Here is an 8077-nt window from a genome sequence, read left to right as displayed (position 1 = left end):
TATCACTAGCACACGACTTGAGGTTTATAACCTATCATGTTGACATATTCTTATTTCTGTGCCCATTGTAGTTAAAGTTGACTATGCATGTAAGTTCTATGAGTTCTCAGTTGTTTGTGTAGCTACTTAGAAGCAATGGTAGACCCTTGTGCTGCCAGGTGGCAAGCAATTAAGATTGAACAAGTTCAGTCCATATGAGTTTGGATTTGTCACTAACCTTGTCTTGTGATTAGGGTTATGACAAATTCACATGGATATGAACACATACACCATAAAATCTAAGTGTCATAAGGTTTCTCTCCAATTCATGAAAAAGATTGTGAGGAAATGCTTTCACTACGTAGATTTTAAGGAGATAGAAATTGTGATATTTGCATTCTCAAATTGTTAAGAAACACATGTGAGCTATCTATGGAATGGTGTATGATTCTGAGAAGCCTAGATAAAGTTTTATCGAAGCATCTCGTATCAGAAATCTAAACTTTGGTAATAAAGTCAATAAGTATTGATTTATAGAAGTCCAACTGATTTATGAATACATGTCAAAGCTAGTGGGAGCGTAAGTGCTATGCTGGTAAGTTAATAATTATTATGCTTGTGGGAGCATAATGATTATGGTAAGTGTTGCAAGTTGGCGATGTTAATTATAGAAAACAAAAGTTTCTAGTCGTAGGGTTTGAAAAGTTGTTTTGCTATAATTAAGGGATACAAATTTATACTTAATTTCAAATCTAAAAGATTAGATTGAGATTTTAATCAATTTTAGTCAAATATATATGAATGTTATGTTGGAATGGTTCAACATAAGGAAATTCTATATATGGAAATGTTATTTGCGTTCTCAAAAATTTGAGAACATGGCAAATAGAAATGTTATAGAAAAAGACTGATTAAGTATCATGTCTTTATGTTAGACATTATGAATTGTATCCCATATGCTTTGAGTATAGGATCGATTGCATATGCTATAATATTCTCGTGTTCAAATTTTCCAAATTCCTAGGGCATTTAGAGGGAAAGAGGAATAGAACTGGATATGACTAAAGTGGTTAAACAACTGTTAAGGACAATCTAAGGTTCGCCAAATATTGGTCGCTTAAGGACAGTTGGAAGTATAGTAATGGAAGGACCATATTGACATTATTATGAATAGACAGGAGTCTATTAATGATTAGTTGTCGTATGGAAAATATGGAATGTTTCCATATTGGAAGTTGAAGAATAGATTAGAAACTTAGAAACTTTTATGCAAGAAGGATGTTCAAAGGAATGTACTTTGAATTTGAGACTTCATTTCCATAGAATTGTCTTGTAACAATCTCTAAAGGAATATTTTGTAATATCATTGGTCAAGTCTCTGTGACGTTTGGCACCTACACATTACAAAAGAATCATTGTATGATAGTTTAGAATCTAACACTTTCTAGCAGTGACAAGAATTTGGAATTCTTACACTTGCAATAAGGATTTGGAATTTTGAAATGTTTTTCAATTGATCTATTTCACAAAGGACCATAGACAAACATAGTGTGCATGCTTGGTGCATGGCATAACTATTGTTTAGACAAACATTGTGTGCATGCTTGCAGAATGGCATAATTAGTGTTTTAATTCAAGTATTAAGTTGATTATTCGAAACATTATACAATGAATAATGAGTAATCATTATGACTCGAAAGTTTTGGGGCCATATATGATTAGTATTATTCTTGTGTTTGACTTTGCATGTTTTGACTTCCTGAATAACTAGGTTAATCAAACCATCCACAGTCGATCATACTTTGGAAGTAGGTATTGAGGCAAGACTTGTTGGATAAGTTGTCCAAGTCCATAACTATATTTAAGATGTACTTGAGCCCACCCGACATGGTCTATTTGGGTTGCACTTCACCCGAACAATTTATATGGCTAATCTTTTGAGAATAGCATAAGTTATGATTTAGTAATATATTGTAAGGTCTAATATATTAATATGAAATCACATTATTTAATTGGTATTGATCTAAAATTAATTTAGAATTAATATGGTGATCAAAAGTGTGACTAATTAAATATGGACTCTTGTATTTATATAGTGTGGGCTAATGCTTATTTAGAATGAGCTAGACTTGCATGGTAAGTCAATGGATAGTCCATAGAGCTTTAACCCATGGATCTCATGGAAATGAAAGGTCATGGGTATTAGGGTTTACATGGATGTAACCCTAATCCACCACACTATATAAAGGAGTCATTGGCACTTGAAATGGCACTAGTTTTTGTGTGAGAACAAGGGTGGGCCGATTTCTAGATGTGTTATACTATTCTCTCAAGTTTCCAAGGTTTGTGGTGACTTGTGACTTCCATTTGAGGCATCCAAATTATTGGTGCTAGGCTTTCAAACTCCAAACAATCAACCACTTCTATGAGGTATGTAATTCTACTAGTGTTTTGTGATTCAAGTACTCCAAAACATGCTAGTTAGGAAGTAAACCTTGGAAAGTTATTATTTGCATGTATCTAAGAGAAAACATAGATCCAAGGTTTCTAGGGTTGCATGTACACCATAGGAGTGTTAGAATGCTGAAAACCCTTCAGTGGTATTAGATCCTAGGCTTGTTTTCTTGATACTTGATGCAAACTTGTTTTTCAAAACCAAAATCTGCCCAGACTGGAAAACTCGACGAGTTCTGGCCAAAAACTCGTTGAGTTCATGAGTTAATACATGAACTCGACGAGTTCCTTATAGAACTCGATGAGTTTGTCTTCCAGTTTGCAGTTTTTCGAGTTTTGCTGCTGGAAATGGACTAGAAACATTAAACTGTTTTGGTCTGATGAAACTTGTTTTAGATGGTGTAATGGTTATGATAATCCATTTTCAATGGCTATTATAAAAAATTCATGTTTTGTATGCTTTATTTATGATTATTGAAATTGTTGATATGAATGTTCATGAACTTATGAGTTTAGAAGATCATAGGAATTATTTACAAATAGTTTGTTAGTTTGATTTATGATCTTGATGTGTTTTAATGGAATCCATAATTTGTCCTCAAGTTATGGATTACCAAAAGTCACTCTTTTAAAGTCCATTAAAGACACACATAAGTTACATAAAATGAAAAGTCTCTCATTTAATAAACCATTAACTTGTAAGTTATGAAAGATGAAAAGTTTTGAAAGTTACAAAACTTGCCCTCAAGTTTTGGAACATGTAAAGTCTCACACACCTTGGTAAAACTTTAGTTCCAACCCCTAGAATTTTAAAAGTTAAAATTCAACCCTTATACTTTATAATATAATAAGTTTAATGAGATTTATATATATATATATATATATATATATATATATATATATATATATATATATATATATATATATATATATATATATATATATATATAAGAACAAGTTGTTTTACCGTTAGTAGGCCTTATTCACGAATTTGGTCTATAAGGGGGGGGGGGGGTATATGGTTGTTGCCTATAAATTGGCAGCTTAATGGGTGTCCACTCTCACCCACCGCTTCCTTGACTGGTGCAGGGTCGTTAGCCGAACAGGTAGGACAATGACTTTAATCCTCATTAAAATTATGATGAGTGTAAAGTAAATAAATGCTTTTATGAATTCCCAATCTTAGTTACGTTAGGAAAATGTGAATAAGGTGCTAACCCATGAAGCTACACTTTGTACTTTGATTAAGTCGTTAGTGGAGTGTGTGTGGTTAACCAACACACTAACCTGGACTTAACAAGGTAGGCAAAGGGTAGCTTAAGGTTTATCATAGATCGGTGGAGCGCGTGTAGTTAACCGGCACATCGGTTGAGTGATAAACATTAAGAGTACCAAGTAATTTACGTGGTTACTTCACACCTTGTTTTGTGATCCTCGACATCTCGGTCACAAAACTTGAACGCCACACTCGAGATTGAAACATGCCATTGAAAAGTTCAGTGAATCTCAAAGAATTTAGGAGTTTCAAAACCAATTAAAACCTAATAATTTATTTTGTTTTACATAGTGGAAATTGGTGAATCGTCATTCACCTACCTTTAAATATTTTATAGCTTGGATTACAACATCCCTCTTTTAAGTTATAAAAGATTGTCTTGGATCCTAGCCTTAATATTACATTTAGGTGTGTTATTAAGGACTATCTTTATATCAAATCTAAACTTGTCCTTCTTTCTTTTCAGATGTCTTCCAACAATGTTGCTTCTGGCTCAAACCCTTCCAGATCCTTCTCTTTCATGAACCTTTGTGGGAGAGTCATCTTCGATGGTTCCAACTTTATGGATTGGATCCGGAACAACAGGATGGTCACCGTTACGAGGACAAGGAATATGTCCTCGATAAGGAGTTTAAGGAACTTGATGAGTCGTCTGCTACTCCTGAGGAGATCGCTGAATACCAGACTCGTGAGAGAGATGCCACCAAAGTGGCACGTATCATGTTGGGCACAATGATAGCCGAGCTCCAAAAGTCCTATGAGGACTGTTACCCTTTTAAGATGCACCAGGACTTGATGGACCGCTACCATCTGAGTACTTATCAAGAGCGGTATGAAATCATTTCCTCCATGATAACAACCCAAATGAAGGATGGTGAACCCATCACAGTCCACATGCAGAAAATGAAAAGATTCGTGGACCGTTTACTGAAAATGAATGTGAACTTCCATGAGGAGTTGGCAATTGACATCATTTTGCACTCCTTACCTTCGTGTTATGATTAATTCCGAATGACATACCACATGAACAAGAAGGAAGTTACACTCAGCAAAATTCAAGGTCTTTTGAAGACCGTGGAAAGTGGTCTTAAAATCAAATCAGTTATTATTACTGCTACTCCTACCATGGCCCCTGTCTTGGCAATCGGGCAAGGTAACGGGAAGAAGAGGAAGAGCCCTTCGAAGGGTACCAAAGGAAAGTCCCTTGATGTCTCCTCTACAAGTGGAACCAAGAAAGGTTTTGTCACTCCTTCTACAAACCCTAAAGAGGATGAATGCTTCTATTGCCATGAAAAGTCGCACTGGAAGCAAAACTGCCCAAAGTACCTGCAAGATGTTAAAGATGGGAAAGTAAAACCCAACCATGCAGGTATTTACACTATACTGTCTAATAACTCACCCCATTCTAAATCTTGGGTCCTTGATACAGGTTGTGGTATTCACATATCTTTTGATTTGTAGGGACTAAGAAGAAGTGAGAATGTGGAGCATGGGAAGATAAACTTGATCATGGGGAATAGGAAAGCTTCACCTGTCACCAAGATTGGAGTTTATTCTTTGTTGTTAAGTAGTGGGTTAGTGTTAGATTTGAATAAGTGTTGTTACTCATCTAAAATGGCGAGAAATATTATTTCCTTTCATGGTTTGTACAAACAAGGTTTTACCTTTTCGTTTGATAATAAATGTGGTGGTATTAATGCTTTCTTTAATAATGTTCTTTATTTTAAAGCATCACCTTGTGATGGTGTGTATGAAACTGTGTCGGTTGTTGATAACCTAGGAAATAATGTATTGTGCATCGATTCGTCCACTAGCTTGGATAAAGCATCATTATGGCAATGTCGTCTTGGACATGTAAGCAAGAAACGCATAGGCAAACTCCAAAAGGATGGAGTCTTAGATTCATTTGACCTAAAGTCAGATGATAGTTGTGAATCTTGTTTGCTTAGGAAAATGACAAAGTCACCCTTCGCTGGTTCTTGTGCTAGGGGTGAGGGTTTGTTGGATCTCTTACATACTGATGTGTGTGGACCCTTTAGAACCGCCACTAGAGATGCTAACCGCTTTGTACGTGACTTTTACTGATGATTTTAGTAGATATGGATATGTCTACTTAATCAAACATAAGTCAAAAACCTTTGAAAAGTTCAAGGAGTTTAAACAGGAAGTGGAGAATCAGTTTGGTAGGAACATTAAGATGCTTCGCTCCGATCGAGGTTGTGAGTATCTTAGTACAGAGTTCCTTGACTATCTTTAGGAATGTGGGATTGTCTCACAATTGACACCTCCCAGGACAACACAGCTTAATGTTGTAGCGGAGAGGCGTAATCTGTGACAACCTGAAATTTATTCCATCACTGTAACCCGTTTCTATCAATAAAACTCGTCTTTATCGAATTGTTCCGTTAACATTTTGGATTAGGTTACTTAAATTGAGACTTATATTATGACTTCATGAGTGTCCAAACGCATTAGAAACACGTGAAACACCCTCGATATTCTTTTTAAAATGTTTCTAATTCACTACCACGTCGGGTTACGACAACTTAATCGGGTACGACCATAGGCTCCGTTTAACGTCGGTATCGGTTAGATTTCCACTGGGCCACAAACTCAAACCCTATATAAGGGTGAGTGGACTTCATTTGAAGCTTTTTCCCACCCATAACTCTCTCTCCACTCTCTCTCTACAAGCCAATTTTGATCCAAAAACCCCCATTTCAAGCTCCAAATTGGTAAGTGATATATCCTAGCTTGTAGTTTAGCTTATTTAGCATGCAAATTCGGGTTTAAATCATCCAAAACCCTCAAAATCTTGTGTTTACGGCCCAGGAACAACCCCAAACCGCAAACACCCATAAATGGGGTTTTGAAGCCCCAAAACCCTTCCAAATCACTCCTAGTGCTTAGCTATGACTTAGGGACTTGCATGTATGAGTTTAGAACACCAAAAAATGTTATTTGGGGAGTAAACATGAGTTTACAACGCAAGAACATTCTTGGACCATAAATCCTCCTTCATAGGCCGTAAACACCAATTAAGGTGTTAAATTGCCCCTTAAACACCTCCTATGGCTTGAGATAATGTCTAGAACCAACCACCATCGATGTAGAGACCTTAAACATCAAGGAAACCATGACCTTAGGAGATTACCGCCGTAAACCCCCCAAGGATTGGTCCCTTGGCCGTAAACTCCTCTAAGGAGGTCAAATGGTGCCCTAACTTCCTTCCATGGCTTATATATTGGACTAGAATCATGTGTGCTTAACCTAGAACCATCAAAACACAAAAGGAAGGGACAAGTAAGAGTTTATGGCTGTAAACTCTATGTTTACAACCGTAAACTCCCATAAATGGTCCATTTGAGGAGTTAACCACTTCCTATGCCCTAGAATTGAACCTAGCCTAATTCCACAAGTGTTGTAAGACCTTTAAACATCCAAGAACACACAACCCATGAGTTTACGGCTGTAAACTTATGGGGATATGGTCATTGGGCCGAAAATGCTTCTAAGAGTTTACTCTTGAAGAGAAAACTCCATAAGTAGGCCCTACACCCCCCTTAGATGCAACCCGGATCATTCCTAACACTTGAGATAAAGTGTTTTCGCACCTTGGAGTGTATTATCTTACTTAAATAGTAGTTAAAAGTCTAATTAGATACAATTATGTATCTCCTCATGTTACATAGGAACCTCGCGCGTGTTCAAGCCCTAAACTGACACTTAGCATCCTATCCAGCACATTTCCCGACCGGTGAGTTCATACCCTTACACCTTTTCTGTTTTTTTCATGTTTTCAGGGGTGGGGGGGGGGGGGGAATACAAACAAAAGTACATGGAAATTTTGTACTCAAACTTATTATTTCGTATGAAAAGTTTCATATTCCGTATGATTTTGACACTAAAAACCGTATTAACCGACCATTTATCTTGTAGAGTTAGTTTTCAAACTAATTGCGAAACTCATTATAAAATGTTATATGTTATATTTCACAGATGCTTTTTCACATCATTACTGTTAAAATCATTAATCTTAGAACTTTTGATACGTCCCTGATAACACTCCCCTAGATACGAGAGTGAAGGACCAATAACATTAATCTTAGAACTTTGATACGTCCTTGATAACACTCCCCCTAGATACGAGAGTGAAGGACAAATAACGTTAATCTTAGAACGTTTGATACGTCCTTGATAACACTCCCCTAGATACGAGAGTGAAGGACTAATAAAACATAATTTTCCATATTATTACTCTTAAATTCATTAATCTTAAGATTGGAGACACGTCCTTTGTAACACTCCCCCTAGATACAAGAGTGTAGGACTACCCCTATAACTAGAATCTCCTGGAGGGAGAATGTG

Source organism: Lactuca sativa, chromosome 3, assembly GCF_002870075.4.
Source record: "Lactuca sativa cultivar Salinas chromosome 3, Lsat_Salinas_v11, whole genome shotgun sequence".
In the NCBI taxonomy this organism is placed as follows: Eukaryota; Viridiplantae; Streptophyta; class Magnoliopsida; order Asterales; family Asteraceae; genus Lactuca; species Lactuca sativa.
The sequence above is the reverse complement of the archived record's forward strand: the minus strand, read 5'-3'. Positions refer to the sequence as shown.